The sequence below is a fragment of the Schistocerca americana genome, chromosome 5 (assembly GCF_021461395.2).
Source record: "Schistocerca americana isolate TAMUIC-IGC-003095 chromosome 5, iqSchAmer2.1, whole genome shotgun sequence".
In the NCBI taxonomy this organism is placed as follows: Eukaryota; Metazoa; Arthropoda; class Insecta; order Orthoptera; family Acrididae; genus Schistocerca; species Schistocerca americana.
In genome coordinates, this window is record NC_060123.1 from 116,205,953 (window position 1) to 116,226,539 (window position 20,587).

Sequence of the window (20,587 nt, forward strand, 5' to 3'; positions counted from 1 at the left end):
CATAGTGCTCAGAACCATTTGAACCATTTTGATATGAGTCTATATCTGCTCCTGGGTACACCTTACAATCCATTATCTCATTCCGAGATCTCTGCTTGACCATGATTGAATCTTCCCGTATCTCCCGGCCTTTTCCAAATATACTTCCTCCTCTTCTGATTGTTGAACAGCGTATTCACTATTAGTAGCTGAAATTTATTACACACCTCAATTAGCTTTTCTCCTCACTCGCTCCTCGTGCCAAGTCCAAATTCTCCAGAAACGCTTTCTTCTACTCCTTCCTCTACAGCGGGATTCCAGTCCCCCATGACTATTAGAGTTTCACCTCCCTTTACGTTGAGAGTTACCGGTTAAATATCCTGGCCATTGCAAAAGAAATTGAATTTGGTTTAGAGCTATGTCTCAGAGGGGCAGTTGAAAATAAATATTTCACGTAAACTGTTGTTAAAATGAGTAAGTTTCTCAACTGTTCCATGACTATTTCGAGCTTTTGGAAGAATAAAAATGCATCAACAGTTTAAAAACTGTGTAACCTATTCGTAATAAAATGCAACTGTGGAGGAAATCAAAACCAGTAAGATAATTTTGATGTGTCCCTTCCTGTTGCTAAGCTGTTTTTGGAAATATTGTATACAGAATTTATACCTTATTTTTCTGTGTATTATGTATGTGTGAGGCATATTGTTTTTCTGTGTTGAAACTTATGTGAAAAATGAGATACTCAGATATGTGGGAAAATTAATTACATTGTTTCACTTTGCTCAGAACAAATACACCGTGTGAAGCAGATGAAATAAGCCAATGTGTGGGACACATTTTTTGCAAGAAAAGATATTACCTGCAAATGAATTTCTTAAGGAAATAAATCCATTTGTTGATCTCTTTCGTTCGTTTTATGTCATTCTACCTCTGACTAATTGTTTACAATATGCCATTACATCTGCAGTGCGCATGTTCTTTCTGTAAGGGTCACATTCACGCTTCAGTTCCTTTATTACAGGCTGAGACAACTGCATAAAATGTTCAAGTTTTGTACAGCACGCAGAGATATGCACATTGCACATGTCCTTTCTATAAGGACGAGTGCATTAAAAGCGTTCAAAGACGGACACTTATATCTGAATTTGATGGGGAAGAAGTAATGGACAAAACGATAACTCTGCGGAGCGAGTCACAGGTGAAATACCTGCTGTCGGTAGCTACCTGGCTTGCAGCGACTACCAGCTGCAGCGCTGTGATCCGCTAGAGTTGGAGGCCCAGGTCCCGGAGCGCTGCCGAGACACACCGGACAGTTACCACTTACGGCAGGAGCGGGGCGAATGTGGTGGTGGTGGTGGTGGTGGTGACGATGACGGTGCAGGCACTGGGGAACCATACACTTCCCTGGTGTTTGTAAAATAATGACGCGAGATGAGGGACCGAAAGAAGAGCAGTAGGACCTTTGAGTTAGTAGCCACTTCAGGGGAGGGGCAAGACATTAAATAGGTCTGCCGAACTTTGTTCAACACAAATGCCTGAATCAGCCAAAACATTATGTCTCAAAAAATCTGACGTCGTACAGAATGTACCAGTACTCCCCGTCTCGGATTCCGACATTACAGAGCCTGTCTCAGTATCCGAAATCTCTGATTATGATGTTAAAAAACCAGCATTCCAAGTCAGTCATCTTGGATTCTGACATAAAGCCTTTCTCCAGTATTCGAAGTGTTCGTTTTGGATGTCATAGTGCTAATACGCCCTTATTTCCCTGTTCAGTCCCATCGTGGATTTCCCGCCGTTTTACATTTAGGGTAATAGGTCTGCTTAAACAGAAGTGCGGAAAACACTACCAAAGGTTGAATTTTCCACGATTCTATATATAGGGCATTTGATCTTTGTCAGACAGGTGGAGGAGGGAAGGAAGGGGTAATCCTGTGACTCATCATTGACGTCATCGGTGACACATCCTGCAGCAGAAACGGTCGCTCTGACATCACGGTACGTGTGCCGTTAGTAGTCCGTTGACAGGGGAATCTATCTTAGAGTGCAGGGGAGTGTTTAGCGGTAGTTATGTATGTCGTGATCAAGTTTTGGAAGTTGAGGCACTCAGTGTGAGTGCTGTGAATGACTAGGGATGAACTTCAGCAGATTTTCGCTTCTAACTGTCCAAGACAATGCGTCACTTCCGAACTATTATCCATCACCACAAACTGTCAGATTTCCGTTCTTCATCATCCTTGGTAGTATGCAACGTTATCACCGAATCACCCTTTATACAGTTCCTAACGTTAATACGTGACTTTGTGCGTAAAACTTTTGATGTTAGATTATACCTACGAGTGAGCATACTAGAAAAGTTTCTATTTCTTTTTTAAATTCTGTCAGTAATGGCATGGAAAATTGAACATTTTTTGGGCCCGGAGGACGTTAGGTAGGCAATCTGCAATTCCGTCCTATTCTTTTGGATATGTAGTAATTGATGTTTGTATTTTAACTACTACCCACTTTTTTTGGCCGTAGCTCCGATAATTCTCGTATGGCAAAGAACCTGCAATGAGCATAACAAGTAATTTCATCGCCTTCGCTTGATACGTTTACTTGGTAGAATAGACTATAGGCGCAAACTCAGAAGTACAAGAGCAGCCGTAATGTAGATTATGTTGACGAATCACTGATTTCAAAAATCGCTCTTTTTTTTTGCATTACACTTGGCAGTCTTCGACACCTTAGAAGACACTTGCTAACATAAAATTTTGAGATATAAAGAGGGCAGCTCGTCATCCTTGAAGAAGAGGTAAGACACAGAAATAATATCAAAGTACTGCATAAAAGTAGAGCTGTTCATTTTATTGATGGAGAGGATAGTATGAGATACATTGTCGCGCTACCGACGTATATTGTTATGTTACACTTTGTGTAACTCAGCTGCACGGCAGAAGTTTCTCAGGTTCTGCATAGTTATTTTGTATTTTGGTATAAGGAACCGTGGCCTCCGGTAGCTTGTTATGCAGTAAAAATGTAGCAATGATGTATTCAACGTGTCCCGGTTAGTTATTCATCAGAAAAATCCTTTAGTAGGTAGTCACCAACAACGCTGGGTAATTTTTACAACCATTAGACAGAGGCAAAAGTACTATGACGTGTTTGCCGTCGCTGCGGGGAAAACTCAGAGTAGCTTTATTGTGCCGCTGTTGCACTGCGTTCATTAACCCATACTCGAGATGTATACCGTCCGAGTCAATAAACATGTGGATACTACAGTTTGTCACTGTTAACATGCAGCTAAAACTGCTTAAAAACAGCACCTACGCCAAACTGAGCAGTACCAAACACAGGTCTAGAAGCGAACAGCAGAGTTTATATTACTGTTTGTCAACAGCAACTACCCTGCGCAACTGCAACAACCATATTTCCAAACAAGGCACACAGTGCATATCATCTAAATTTCCAGTACAGTGCACGCGTTTTCAATACCGTACAGAATAAAGGTATACGAGAGTAAGGGATAAAACGAAATACAATTACTCGCTAACGAGTCACAGGAGACCACTTAAAGCAAACCACTCAGAAATACAGCTCGCAAAAACGGCGAGATCTGATCAGCAAATTTCGGTTTCACCATCTCAATTGAGCCGTTGCCAGTTTGGTGTTAATTTCTCCCACTTAGCTAAGAAGTAGACATTCCACACATAAATAACCTCACAGTTGTTCAAATCACGCAGATACATAGAGCAGCAATGAGCAGAAGCAAGTAGTAGAACAATAGGAATGGAAATTAAGGTTTGGCGTCAATGGCCGGAGGCACCTTGCGGGGCAGGTCCGGTCGCCTTCGTGCAGGTCTTATTACATTCGACGCCACATTGGGCGACCTGCGCGCCGGATGGGGATAAAATGATGATGAAGACAGCACAACACCGCGTCCCTGAGCGGAGAAAATTCCCGACCCATCTGGGAATCGAACCCGAGTCCGTAGGACGGCAATCCATCACGCTGACCACTCAGCTATCGGGGCGGGCAGTAGTAGAACGATGACTACGTGTTACACCCAAAGGGAATGCTGTAGTTAGTCTACAACAAAGATTAGCGATGGATTAATAAGAGTATCAAGCGTCAGCATGGATGGGAAGAAGGAGACTGTCACCCGCAAGGTACTATCATTAGCAACGACGAAATCTCTTAAAGGCAGACGCTTGATGAGATACATCTTGCAAAAACTTAGACATTTCGAAGGACGGCTTCCACTTTCAGTGTGGAATCCTGAAACATCCTGCAGCCTCTTAAATATTGTTACCAGAGACGTGGTGTCGATACGAGATACAGAACAGGTCACACAATGGTGTTTTAAGTTCTTATCTTCCTCACTCCATCACTGACTACTACTTTGTTCTTTATACATGATTAAACGGGAATTCAATTTTTCTACGAACAACTTAGTTACTCGTTGTGTGCAGAAGTCAATACTTTACAGCAGTGGCATTGCATTATACTGATTATACTGTCTCTGAAGCACGGCAGATGAAGATGTAAGGAAGGCATATTGAGAAAGAGGTTCCTAAAAGTGGTGAAACCGAATAGACGCTAGGTCGTGTCGTAACGACCTGTATTTGTGACGCAAATAGACTGTAGTAAATAAAGTAGTAGTAGTTAAGCAGCTGTTCTATTTTATATGCCAACTAGGTCTGCCCATGACGAAGAAACTGATGAAATGTACGATGAGATAAAAGAAATTATCCAGGTAGTGAAGGGAGACGAAAATTTAATATTCATTGGTGACTGGAATTCGATAGTAGGAAAAGGGAGATAAGGAAACATAGTAGGAGAATATGGATTGGGGGTAAGAAATGAAAGAGGAAGCGGCCTGGTAGAATTCTTCACGGAGCATAAGTTAATCATATCTAACACATGGTTCAAGAATCAAAAAGGAAGATTGTATACAATGACGCAGTCTGGAGATACTAGAAGGTATCATATAGATTATATAATGGTAAGACAGAGATTTAGGAAACAGGTTTTAAATTGTAAGACATTTCCAGGCTCAGATGTGGACTTTGACAACAATCTATTGGTTATGAACTGTATATTAAAACTGAAGAAACTGCAAAAAAGTGGGATTGGACCAGGATAAACTGACAAAACCAGAGGTTGTAGAGAATTTCAGGGAGAGCATAAGGAGACAACTGACAGGAATGGGGGAAAGAAATACGGTAGGAGAAGAACTGGTAGCTTTGAGGGATGAAGTAGTGAAGGCAGCAGAAGATCAAGTAGGTAAAAAGACGAGGGCTAGTAGAAATCCTTAGCTAACAGAAGATATATTGAATTTAATTGATGAAAGGAGAAAATATAAAAATGCAGTAAATGAAGCAGGCCAAAAGGAATACAAACGTCTCATAAATGAGATTGACAGGAAGTGCAAAATCGCTGAGCAGGGAAGGGTAGAGGACAATTGTAAGGATGTAGAGGCTTATATCACTAGAGGTAAGACAGGTACTGCCTACAGGAAAATTAAAGATACTTTTGGAGAAAAGGGAACCACTTGTATGAATATCAAGAGCTCAGATGGAAACCCAGTTGAAAGCAAAGAAGCGAAAGCAGAAGTGTGGAAGGAGTATGTAAAGGGTCTATACAAGGGCGATGTACTTGAGGACAATATTACGGAAATGGAAGAGGATGTAGATGAAGATGAAATGCGTGAAGAGTTTGACAGAGCACCGAAAGACCTGAGTCGAAACAAGGCCCCAGGAGTAGACAACATTTCATTACAACTACTGACAGCCTTGGGACAGACAGTCCTGACAAAACTCTACCATCTGCTGAGCAAAATGTATGAGACAGGCGGAATACCCTCAGACTTCAATAAGAATACACTAATTCCAATCCCAAAGAAAGCAGGTGTTGACAGATGTGAAAATTACCGAACTATCAGTTTAATAAGCCACAGCTTATTCTTTACAGACGAATGGAAAAACTGGTAGAAGCCGGCCTCGAGGGAGATCAGTTTGGATTCCTTAGAAATATTGGTACACGTGAGGCAATACTGACATGACGACTTATCTTAGAAGAAAGATTAAGGAAAGGCAAACCTACGTTCCTAGCATTGGTAGACTTAGAGAAAGCTTTTGACAATGTTGGATGGAACACTCTCTTTCAAATTCTGAAATTGGCAGGGGTAAAACGTAGGGAGCGAAAGACTATTTACAATTTGTACAGAAACCAGATGGCAGTTATAATTGTCGAGGGACATTAAAGGGAAGCAGTGGTTGGGAAGGGAGCGAGACAGGGTTGTAGCCTATCCCCGATGTTATTCAATCTGTATATTGAGCAAACAGTGAAGGAAACAAAAGAAAAATTCGGAGTTGGTATTAAAATCCATGGAGAAGAAATACAATCTTTGAGGTTCACCCATGACATAGTAATTCTCTCAGAGTCAGGAAAGGACTGGGAAGAGCCGATGAACGGAATGGACCAGTGTCTTGAAAGGAGGATATAAGATGAACATCAACAAAAGCAAAATGAGGATATTGGAATGTAGTCGAATTAAGCGGGTGATGCTGAGGGAAATAGATTAGGAATTGAGACACTGAAATTGGTAAAGGAGTTTTGCTATTTGGGGAGCAATATTTTAACTGATGATGGTGGAAGTAGAGAGAATATAAAATGTACACTCACAATGGCAAGGAAAGCGTTTCTGAAGAAGAGAAATTTGTTAACATCGAGTATAGATTTATGTGTCAGGAAGTCGTTTCTGAAAGCATTTGTATGGAGTGCAGCCATGTATGGAAGTGAAACGTGGACGATAAATAGTTTGGACAAGAAGAGAATAGAAGCTTTCAAAATGTGGTGCTACAGTAGACTGCTGAAGATTAGATGGGTAGATCACATGTTTAATGAGGAGGTATTGAATAGAATTGGGAGGAGTTTGTGGCACAACTTGACAAGAAGGAAGGATTGGTTGGTAGGACATGTTCTGAGGCATCACGGGATCACCAATTTGGTATTGGAGGGCAGCGTGGGGGGTAAAAATCGCATAGGGAGACCAAAAGATGAATACACTAATCAGATTCCGAAGGATGTAGTTTGCAGTAGGTACTCGGAGATGAAGAAGCTTGCACAGGATAGAGTAGCATGGAGAGCTGCATCAAACCAGTCTCAGGACTGAAGACCACAACAACAACAAGTTATGTCTTGTAGTATATGGTTCGATTCGCTGCTAGGGAAGATATTTCATCAGCAGAATTTTACTGTGAAGAAAGGTATCACCAATCTGCGATCTTTGTTAGCAACATAAGCACTAGACAAAGCTCCTTATGTTGACTGATGCGATATTAGTGTGGTTATACGTTTCATAATGCCTCTATACATCTTATTCTACAGGAAAAGTATATCACACAGACTCTACAAAGAGAAAAAAAAATCAGATGACAACCGATCCAGTGATGGAGTAGTGGCTCATACCCGCGCCCGGACATCTGGCTGCTACACACGTGCCCAGTTGAGTCGACGCTTGCGATCAGTGGATGGCACGCGACCTCATTGCATGGATCGCACCGCAGCTGCCTTGTGTCGGCATTGCACGAAGACAGTCAGGAGTCTTGCTATGGCTACCTGCTCCGCGATGAATGGCTACATCCCATCGGCCGTTGGCTCGTATTACAGCGGCGAGCAAAACGCGATGGGGCAAGGGAGCTGACACACACGCGGTACGACCCATTGCCCTCTGCATGAATGAGCCTAGCATAGCCCGCTGCGTTGTGGCTCCACGTCAGGAATGTGAGTGCAGAAAGCTGGTGCCACATCAGAGACCCTAACACGAGAGTGCTGCTGGCGCCTTCGTGTGGTCTATCTGGCGTAGACCTTGCTTCCCAACACAACTGCTGGGCTGCAAATGAAATTGCTACCAACATGACACTCATATTCTCGGCAAGACCACTGGAACATCGTCTCTGCTGTGCATTATCACTGTGCTGGCAGGTCCCGCCAAGTGAACCAGGCCCGTCACACAATAATTCAACATCTCTGATCCTACAGTCCAATTGACAACACGCTGCGATTCGTCAGCTGCTGCAGTACTTCATCAAATACTCCCACAAACTTCCCGTAAAACGGTACAGCGCTAAAACATCGTGGAGAAAGTTATAGATTTTGTGAACTATCTTGTGGAGATTATAGTATTCCTGGCAGAAAGAATTCGCTTACAAACTGCTCTTCAGTTGTCTTCAGTGAACCCATGATGAAGTGTTTCGTGGCAGTAGATTAAACGGCTTGAAAAAATACTGCAACCATCCAAATTTTATGCAGCTTCGGTAATAGCAAAGTATGATTCGGGTTTTTAGATAACTTCCGTTTGTGTAACACACTTATATCTTCATCTATACGTTTACATCTTCAACTGGAACGCTACATTTACCTTTTATTCGGTAAGTTTTAACTCCTTGTTTCACATTTACATGCGTATCTCACACACTTCCAGTTTCACTACGCAGTGATTCATTTGACTGACTCACGTATTACGACAGCTGAAGATGTGATTAACAGAAATGCGTTTTACCGTAAATAAAGCAATACAAAAAGTGACCAGTTAGTTCTATTTCTACAAGTAACCAAATTACACCCTATCTTGTTTGCGTTTGGAGAAAGTATGGAAAAATCAGTCTCGTCCAATTTCATTCGAAACAGCAACCACTGAAAGAAATTATCTAACTGTTCGAAACAATGAATCGAGTCACGAAATTTCTGACATAACCCTATCCGTGTATTAATGAGAGTTATGAAAATATTCGTCAGTGACGTGAATTATGTGAAGAAAAAAATATATTTGAAATGTAAACGCAAAACGCAAAAAATCTATTTTTTCAGAAACCATTTTCTATTTTATTTGAAATACTAAGTATAACGATATTTTGTATTCCTAAAATGCAAAATATTTTTCTTGAAACTTTTTATTTCGTACTTCGTAATTTTCATTCACTTAATAAGCCATTTGCTTAAACAAAAGTCCCACGACGGATGCATATTGCACAATATATATGGGTGATGTACCTGCCAGGTGAATATGACCATGACCCTCATTATCAGAAAAGGGTGTAAGATCTGAGTAAACGTTAGATGTTTACAACTATTGTTTGTTCAATTCAAAGGGTAGCGAAATTAACTGATAGCATGGAAGGAATTGAATGAAGTAGGGAGCGAAGTCACACACATTTTACTTAACAGCTTCAAATGTCAGATCTCGAAGTAATTCATACAAAGTAATTTATGATGTAGCCACCCCACCGCAAAATGTCAGTAACTTCGGAATCTGTGATCAAGGTATCCTGAGGCTTATGAACCGTATTTAGAATCAGCTTATCCATGCGCAATACGATGGAATTCATACTACAATTCTTTTCCGAGATTACTCACATTCAGGGATACTCTAAATAAAACTCGTATTAGCAACTTTTAAACATACTGAAACACAGTTTCTTAACGAACGCATAAGCTGCTCAAAACCTATTGCTGATAGCATGAGAAGTTTACAAGGTGACAAAGATAGCTTTTACGGATACCATATGCAAGAGCTAACAAGAATGCAAAGAATGCTAAGCTGCTTGTAAGTGGATAGATATACGTACTGTGGTGAGTTGATAGAAGTTATTAAAGGAACTATGAATTGGACTTTTGAGAGTTTCTATAAATTAGTGGAAACAATGAAATGAGTACATAGAACTGACAGAGAACACGTTGCAGAACTTTTTATTTGAGGAGTGCAGATGATGGAACAAGAAGAAGATCGGAAGAGTTTGCGAAATTCTAGTAAAAAATAAAAAAAATCTTGTAAAACGTTTGTAGCCAGTGATAGCGGCAACTCTACAGTACATCTGGTAACACGGCTATATTTAGAACATGATGACAATTGTCTAGATTTCCTGAAAACATACCAAACTGTACAAATAATTCCTTAAATATAATACTTGGTTGCCATGTTCTACTCTTGTTAAACGACTCTTTTCCGTTGGTAGTATAATAATGAGGCCACATAAGCGGAACATGAAAGCTGAAATATTTGAACAATTATTGGTGTTAAAGTCCTTGAAATACATTACATGTCTATTGTTCACTGACTTTGGGTATATTACTTTAATTTAAAACCATTTTGTATTTACATCTGAAATAGATAAAGAATGTATTTCTCTATTTTGAATTTCAATATGTTTAATTAACTATTTAGCACATCTCTGGAATTCGGTGAGTGGGATCATGCTTTTATTTGACTTAGACACTCTCCTGTTTCAAGTGGAGTGATCACCCATCGCCTCAAAGGTGCAGATACTGCAAAACAGGGGTGTGGGAAAAAACATCAACTTAGCAACGTTAAGTTTTTGTACGTGTGAAGAGAACTGTTTTCTAGTTTGAGTAGCTTGCTGGAGGTGTTAATTGTTTTTGAATGTTACTTGTGGTTGCTCAAGGCTTGAGAGGGTACCAAGGCAGTTTCATCTGCAATATGATTTCATAAATTACATTTTTCCTTATTGCGTACTTCCACAAGAAGTCTGAATGACTCGCCCAAGAAATTTTTTATATTTATTCCCGAAAATCAATTAAAGTAAAGGGAAAAGATATCACACTGAATATCCCACACGCAGAGAGGCAGGGATCCGGGTTCGAATTCCGAATGCAATAAATTTTTTTCTCGAAAATGTCTGTGACAGCGCACGTTCCATGAAAGAGCAAATACGCTTTATCGACGGAATTTGCATTTAACTGTTGTAAGTAATGTTTCTACGACAATGATGTAATCGCATACGTATTTCAAGCAGTCCACATATGATTGTTTTTAATATAGAACTCATCAGTGATAAGTTAACGATCAAAGAGATCGGATAACTCTGTCAGAACGCACGTGTATGTACTACTGATAGTTTTAGGAGTTACTTATGTCTCTGTCACAGTGGAAACCTAACAGGGTTTTATAATATGGATTGCTTGAGGGTTCACAGGACAATGACAGAATAAAGATAAATCTATAACGTAGTGTGAAACTGTGAAAGATCATAAAACCTGATTCATAAGCAATTTTTCATCTGCCACAGTAAAGTAAGCTACCTGATAATCAGATTAAGAGCAGCCGACCAGTTGCAAAGGATAAAGTAATCTTTACCTAGGTTTCAATAGATATAAATCTATCTTCTTCAGAAGACGGCAGTATTATAATAACATGAAGTGATATGTCCTTATCGTTTAGACAAACATTTGCATAGTTTCATTAGTCATATACAATATAGCCCTGAGAACAGGGTTTGTCAGACAAATAAAATAGGTACATGGAAGTTGGAGGGCGCATAACTTCATGTTATTATAATACTGCCGTCTTCTGAAGAAGATAGATTTATATCTATTGAAACCTAGGTAAAGATTACTTTATCCTTTGCAACTGGTCGGCTGCTCTTAATCTGATTACGTGGAACCGTTGCTGTAGCGCAGCTATGTTTAAAGTACTGTAAGCTACCTGTTTACGTTATCCACTGTAATAAATTGTAGCCTTTACGTTTCATTAGCAACCGTGTTTCATTGGGTGAATCATTATTTTAACAGGTGTCGTCAAACCTAATAAAGTATTTCAAAGAACACAGAAGATTGTAATATTACAGACTTACAGCCAAAAAACTATTTGTAACCATAGACAAAATTTTTTAAATGATAACAATATAAATGCTTCAAAATGTACTAAATACATGAGATACATTAAAGTCGCTGTACTTTAATACTTCGGAAGTGTTTTCTGCAAGCTATCACCATTATGTGCTAAGTAGACTACAATCTGTCAATAGGAGTAAAGTTCACTTTGTCTTATATTTTACCACTTAATGCCTCCGCTTGGTAAATTCCAAAATTAAACATCTCTGCAAAACCGAAGATTCTCTGAATCTATATCTGACGTCTAACTAAAAGTCAATCTTATTTGTATATCATCTGTTTAATACTGAAGTCATTATCAATATTATCAGGAGTCCTTTTGTTGTATATTTCGGACGATAGGTCTATTTCTCCTAGGCTATCTGGTGTTACTGTTTCCTACATAACTTCTACTACCAAAGCGGCTTATTGAGTGTAAACCACTCTTCTTCTGAAGTTGAACTTCGCCTAGAGCACTAATTTCTTTCAGCACTTGCGATGTATTTCGCTAAAAGAATGCTTCAGTCAGCAGCATCCAAAGCTAAAGCTCCACTGTCGGGAAAGCGTCCTTCCCATCATCTCGGGAATCTTATTAATTATCGATTGGTCGACGATGATGAATCGCCCGGTCGGTCAGGAATTAGTTGATGAGCGTGGTTCCTTCCGCGTGGAGGCAGATTCATTATCTCCAGCACGGGGAAGAGTCCCCGGCCCCAGCACGGATCTCTTAATAAGAATACGACGCTGCCCGCCTGCAACTGATCCAGCAGGCCGTCTCGTGATTAATGAGATAATTCGTCCCTTTGTCTGCGCGAACGTCTTCTTCCGCTGTTCCCTCTGCGTCTCGCAGATCTCAAACTAGCGGCCGTTCATTAAGCTCTTAGCGATCGCTCAGCTCCGTGACTGATAATTCCCATGCTACTACAATTTGGAGCCAATTCATTACAGTGAGGTAGATGAAGAAAGGACACAGAAAGATATTACTTTCCAATGTCTAAGTCCTGCCAGAACTTCGGCGTTCAAAATTAAAAGCGTAATGAGTAATGGATAAATCCCACCTACAGTCTTTTTGTCTCTGGACGAATTTCGAGTTCAGATGGTCGATTATCGATTATTAATATGACAACGTTTCCAACAGAAGCGGAAGTTGGGAATTTATTGTCATTTCTTACGGGTATGTTTATGTTTCAGGAAACAATAAAATTTGGATGGTACACATTTGTGTTTGCTGCAAAGTCGAAGACTTTGTGAGTGAACCTAAGACTTGCTAGTGAACATATGGATAAATGATTACGAACCGCCTCTTATTTCAGTGTGAAAGAGCGCTCTGTTTGGTAAAAATTTAAACGTTTCCTTAAAATTAGTGCGTGATTATATTTACGATAAACTGCAACGTCTTATTAAATTTTTATTCGTTGAAAAAGAATGGGTATATTTGTACGCAAATTATGATGTAAAAGAAACTTTAACTCAAAATGCAAGCGAAGCAAAGTAGATATAATAATTCATCAGACAGGAAAGACAATGGTTAAGCAACAGTATTCAATACTATGTTTGATCGTATGAACAACTATTGTGCAAAACGGTGCATGTGGCATAGACAGTGTGAAGACGCCACCAGCAGCGTGACTCACTCTCAGTCTATCTCTCTCTCTCCTGGTGGCATCCCTAATGTCACAGAATTTCAAGGTTTATAGAGAAGGCTAAACGTATCAACTTGAGGTAGGGGCCCTGGTCCGGAAATGACCGAGTCGGAAGTTATGAGCTAAGACATTTCTGATACATCTGACAGTGGACTACTTGCGTGTGCCAGTACTGTTGCTGATAAGATCGTAGGATCGGTAGTCCCTAAGAGCACTGAGGTGCAATGGTAGGGATAAAAACACAACTAATTCAAGGCAAATGGCGTACTGTGTACTGACATGAGCAATCCTGATGTACAGTACCTGTTTACAAGTTGAAGTACTAGCGTCGATCAGCGCTAAATGGATTTTCACCCAGTTCGAAAATGGTTCAAACGGCTCTAAAGACTATGGGATTTAACATATGAGGTCATCAGCCCACTAGACTTAGAACTACTTAAACCTGCCTAACCTAAGGACAACACAAACATCCACGCCCGAGGCAGGATTCGAACCTGCGACCGTTGCAGCAGCGTGGCTCCAGAATGAAGGGCCTAGAACCGCTCGGCCACAGCGGACGGCTTTACACCCAGTGACGGAAACTGCTGACATGATTTTCGTGTATGGTCAAGCAAAGGAAAGCAGCAAAGAAGTGGAAAAGTTGTAAAGGCCATATATCCCCTCAGACGACATCCGTCTCATTCCATATTTCCATGGTACGGTAGTAATACCAGAGTACAGTTTAATATAACGTATCCGACTTGTTATTGGTGATGGGATGTGGTTCAAACATTATTCAATCCCAACTCACTTTGGACTGAACTATCATGAGCACTTAGATCAGATATTTCGTGAAAAATGGATATGCAGAGGAGGTCCTGATTCCTGGCCAGCACGTTCACCTGATCTAAACACACTTCATTCCTTCTTGTGGGACCATGTCTCGTGTTAACGAGACACCTGCCGAGACTGAAGAGCAGCTTCTGGTAGGAACGCTTGCTTTCGGTGATAATGTTCAGATGACCCAGAGGAGGACATGAAGTTACGGATGCTGTTTCTAGTTAATCAACAGAGGATAAGGCGTAACTTGAGTAGATTTTCACTTATACCTTTCGAATCGGTCGTTTTCGGATAAGAATTCTTCCCCTGAAATTGATACATTTGCCCACCATTCCTGGTAGCTTGTACCATCATCTAGAAGCTTTCCTGGAGTGACGCCAACAAGCCAGACAAAAGCGGGCAAAGAGTTTCAGAGAGAGAAACGAGATAAAAGTGCAGCCTGACTGTAGAATGTGGTGTATTAGAACTTCTTAGATAGTTCCTCATGTAGAGCTCACAGGTTAACTTACAGTGGCAAGAATGTATAAGGAAAATTAATGCGAAAACTGGCGTGTGAACAAGTTTATTTTGACTGAGTGAACAGAAGGCAATCTGGAGAAAAGTACCTGGGAATTTTGAAGCCTGTCTGGTGACAGGTCATGTCACAACTACAGCGAAATCCGAATGAGAATAGTGTAAGGAAGTGACTATAGATATTTCTTGTTTTGAATATAGTGCTTTGACAAGAAACACAGATGCAGGTAGAAATGGCACAAGCCATCACAATTCCAAGTCATGGGAAGGAAAAATGGACAGCATAATTACTTTACAAGAGTTTTCACAGAAACCTCCAGACAAAGAGGACGACTCTTCAAGATACTTCTTTACGCTTGGACTAAGGCACATCGCAGGATCTGCAAGTCACATTCGATTGGAGTTAAATTCAATTCTGAAAAGCAATCGAATTTCATCTGTAATGCAGTTAGAGTAAATAGTATAAATAGTCATAAGATTTCCGTCCCGCACGGACATTGACTTTTTCAGACCGGTGCCATCTTCTTTTTTTCCTTGTTTCTGTCTTGCGCCTTTGTCCCGTATCAGCGCGTGACAGCAACTGTTAATAACGGATTTAACATGGGTGGTTCACGGCGCGGCCAAATACCCTTCCTGTTGCCTCATCCTTATTCCCTGGGACAGAATACGTGTGCTCAAACTGACCGAGTGAAGTGAGCAGAAGTCTTCTAAATATTACGAAATTCTAAGGTCTAACTATTATGAACCATGTAACTGGGCCTGGACTTAGGGTATCAGCGCGATATTCATGCAGCTGGATGTGGGACATCGCCTAGAATTCACATCCTGGCTGGACGGCACACCGACCATCGTCACTCAAATGCGGGGCGGATTCGATCCGGAACCGGTGCACCTTCCCGTCACGTTAGCGGATTGGACGGCAGTATCGTTATACTTGGCTCCTCTTGTCAAATTATTTAAAACCTTTGCACTTGACTTATAAAGACCCCATTTTATTTTACTTAAAATTAACATAAATCAGTATTCTGTTCTTGGGTCAACTCTTGACCGAATATGTGATATGGGATACTATGTGATCTTCTCAGTGGGGCACATATTCTTGCAAGGAAACTTGGACGGATGAACATTCTCTTTCTGTGGTGATATTTTGAGGTATTGCTTGAGAATACTCCCTTTGCGCAACTTTGGAATGTGGTACATGACGGCTGTATAGTAAATTTCGCTGCTTTTATGAGAGGGTATCTATGGCATCAATACAGTCCGATGTGAATAAATTAATCGCGAATTATTACCACACATTCCAAATGATGTGACTAACAGTTCATTTACGGACTTGTAGTTAAATGAATGTTTTTGTTTCTATCATCGCGCATTTCCAATCATGTCAATTTCCACTATTAGTATGATATATACCAGTTCAACGATTCCCAATAATGTATGACTTACTACTTGAAAGAAAAGAACACCATGAGTTACGTAAGTCTGTAGGGTTTCGTGGCCGTTATAATTGATGGTACAGTCTTCTGAGTTTTAGGCCATATGTTATTCCTCTTTAAACTTCTCCAACGCTCGATGTTTGGACCCCCCTGTGGGGTCTCTGGGTGCCTAAATGCTCAGTGTACAGCCATCCCGGAACAACAGCTCAGTGATCAACTCCACATGATCAGGGTTCACAGTCTTGTAGAACTTTTTAAAGGACATAGTATTCTTCGTTCACGTGGAAATTATTTATTCCATTACTGCAGTTTTGTCGTTTGGACTGTTTTCAACTGCTCAGACTTCAAAATCCGCCGACATATATACATGTCATCGTCAACTTGAATGCTGAGAACATCGCCGCAAGGAGATCCTAACATCGAGTTTTAAAGGAAGTTTGAAGAGGAGTATGATCCGAACTAAGGACACAAAAGATTTTACCATCAATACTGTGGGTCTAAAGACATGCTTAATACACCTACGTTTTTGTACATGGGAATCCCATCCCATGTGATCACCCTGCAACAATCACAACCAATTGTGACTTACGTTACTAAATATTTCAATCAACCCATCTAAAATCTTTGTGAATCCTGCTTTTTAACAGTATAAGTATAGCGACATCCTCAAAAACATATGTATGTAAAAGTTGAATCAATTTTTTGAAGACACATGAAACTCTCAGTGGTCTTTATTTACTTTTGATAAGTGGCTTACTTCATATAGCGGAATCTGTACAATTCTTGTGTCTACATGCAGCACCATCTGACGTAATGCTCTGTTTTGATTATGTAGTATGGTTTTGGTCTTACTGTTACATAATTTTGTAGAGCATATGTAAATATGTTTACCTCTGTACCACAGATGAAACAGCAGAGTTTACCGGAACGTGACGTTGGTTGAGAGCGCAATTACTTGCGTTGGGAGTGACGAAAATTGATTCATTTAGTGTTCCAATGAAAACCGTTGTAGAATTTTTAACTGCACTGATGTTAAATATAATGCACATACGACTTTACTAACTGTGGAAAAATATTGTCCCATAGCGAGAATACCTATAAACGCGATGGGAGAAGGTGGTGGTGGTGGTAAAGGCGCTATTGACCGTGGAGAACAATGAACGAAATACTAGAGTGCAATATTCTGTGTCCAAATTACGAGATACACACTTCTCATTGTGTAACTAAGTATTATCATGATACAAGTAATTTAAACAGTAGCACAACAAAAAGCTGTGATTTGCTAATCTTTTGTGAAATTCAAATAATCGCGTGTTGTCGGGAATTATTTGATTCAAACAGGATATTGTCAGGGAAGAATCGCTCGCCAGTGGATATTTGCTTTGTGGTCGTTGTATCTGAGAAGTTGGCCAATGCACAGCCTAGCTCAAGTTCGAGACACGGACGAGATAAACGCGTTAATGTCAGTTGAAAGATTGGTGGAGATGAATCCAGAGGAATCTGAACGTGATTTCCTTACAGCGTCTCTTTATGCAATCTGTTTACCAGCATCATAATAATCAACGTTGTGTTGTTTGATCGAATGACCTGTTTATAATTCCATGAAACTGTCGTAAACGTTTACGTCGTAGGGTTAATAAAGCCGTTACAAGGTATTTCTGAACTTGAGGATCCGTTATTAAAATTTTGTACAGTATTTCTTCAGACTAGCCCATGTCCTATGACTCTCGCAGTTGCAGTCTTTTAGTTTTTAAAACAAGTTTACGTCTACTACTCAGTGATATTAATATAACTAAATATGAATATGTTTTTAGTTCTGGCCCGTCTTTAGCAAAACACAGTTTTGTAATACATCCCAAACATGTTTCACTGCAATTGCAGCATCATCAGTGGCGCTTTTATTTTATGGCTGTTAAACATTTAAAATTTAAACATTTTATTTTATGGCTGTTAAACATACATTTGACAGCCATAAGCACTCAAGATGCTGCAACTTCAGTGAAACATGTTTGGGATAAAAAACAAAACTGTGTTTTGGTGAAGGCCGAGCCCATCCAAAATCTTTTATATTGTTAAAGCAAACACGAACAAAAGATTACTTTTGAATACATCGTGGAAGTGAACAGTGATTACTGTGTTACAAATATTTACTATCAGAAACAGTCTTGATCACAATGTATTTATTACGGTGACCGGTTTCGACCACTGCTGTGGACATCTTCAGACCAATGAGTAGGGACCTCCTTCTGCGGGAGAATCACTAGTGATGAGGTCCTTACTCATTGGTCTGAAGATGACCTCAGCAGTGGTCGAAACCGGTCACTGTAATAAATAAATTCTGATCAAAACTGTTTTTGATAGTAAATATACCGACAATAGAGCTTCAACCACAAGATAATTATGTGAAAACACTATGTTTATTTCACCGGGGCTCCATCGCATTAGTAGGAGTGTCAAGAATGAATGAAGATCCTGCAATCTCTTGCAAACAGCACTAATATCTGACGTTTTAGTTACTTTCCCGCGTAGTTATCTTCTCTTCCAAACATGTACTTTCAACTTTTACTGATAATATTCTTCCGGATTCACTATAAAAATAAGTACTAAGTGCAGCTAAAATTGTTTGACACGTTACATCCACACTAAATAAAACTCTGATTAAGGAAAAATTTCCAGCAAGTTACAGTCACAGTAAATTTATAAAAGATTTTCCGTTTTTAATGTCTTATACACTCGTAACATATTTAAAAATGATAAATAAAGGAAATTTGATTTTTCATCGCTAAAACGTAACTCTCCTTACATTCTCTAACAAATGACAGAGATAAATAGATACCCAGACTATCTCAGGTGACACGCTGGCTGTAAATTGTAAATAGGCTGTTTAGGTTTTTATATTGATAGCGTCACGTAGCGCTCTGTATGAAAATCACTAGCTGTGCTGTGTGCAGTCTGTGGCTGGTTGGCATTGTTGGAATATTCGCTGTTGAAGTGTTGGGCAGCTGCATGCGAACAGCGCATAACATTGCGCAGTTGGAGGTGAGCCGCCAGCAGTGGTGGATGTGGGAAGAGAGATGGCATAGTTTTGAGATCGGATCTGGACGTGTGTTCGTCAGAAAAACGAAATTTGGAACACTGGATGTCATGAACTAATATATATATATATATATATATATATATATATATATATATATATATATATATTATATGAATTATTTTTTTTCTTCTGATTTCAACAAATTAGATATTTATGTGTTTATTGTCGCCAAAGGAAATCAATACAACAGTCAAACCAAAAAATAATCAATAATTGAAACAAAAAAGTGCGTAGCATATGTGTCACGCTAGGCAGAACATACATTTTACGCTGAATATATGACAGCAAGTAGAATAATACACTGTGCGTGATTTACATTAAGTTCAGGCGACAGTACTCACTTTCTGTGATATGGCACAAAACATTCTATGGACAAACCAACATCACATTTGAAGCACATTCTTCTTGGGATTCCTTTGCAGTTTTCCACGCACAGCGTCTTTTTATTTTCTGTAGCACCATGGCTACCAGATGATTTGTTTCATCAAATGCAATATCATGCAGCACTCTGCCTTGGTTTGAATTACCTGCAGGGCATCGAGGACCTCTTGGTACTTCAGCGTTGGAAGTCAGGTAACGTTTCACAATGTAGCGCCGTAAGTGCAGCTGAGGCATATTTAAACCAGTCTTTCTATGAAGAAGCGCCCATTGTGTATAGACATATCTAGAAGCCATGTACAAATTGGTCACTACTATTTCTTTCCTCTGACACTCTATATAATGCTACATTTCATGCATTCGGTCAGTTCCACCCATATTTTTGTTGTATTCTTCAATTACATTAGGTCGAGGTACAAGTATTTTCTTCTCTTGTCTAGAGTATCGGGCAACGGTGCTGATTGGACTGATACCATGGGTTTTGGAAGCAATTGTTACTGTATAATTATCTAGCCATCTGGCAACGATTATTCCACTTTCCTTCCTGCTCTTGTAATCAAAATCTCCTCTCTTATTCCTTTTGGACATAGTGTTAGATGGTATGAGATGACACTCTTCAGGCAGACGATGTTCACGAATAGTCCCAGTTGCACCAAAACCTCGTTGCTTCAGGTAAAGCAAAAATGTTTGTGATGTAAACAGGTTGTCGAAATAAAACCTCTAGGGAAAAGGTTGGTTCTTTTCAGGAAGAGAATCGATTATTTGAATCAAAGGAGCAGCACCTTTTCCCAATGCTTTCTCATGTTTTTCATTCCTCCGAGGATCAGCTCCTTCATATATTTGAAAGTCCACTAGATAACCCATGGATTTGTTTAGACACCATGCTTTGTACCCAAATCTAATGGGCTTAGCTTTCAGAAACTGTTTACATCCATGTCTGCCAAAATACTTAATCATCCTCTCATCGTAAGACAAATATTGCTCAGCCTGAAAGTGGAGAGCAAATTTTTTTCTTAGTATATTTATTAACGGACGAAGTTTCCATATTCTATCATTAGCACCTATATTTG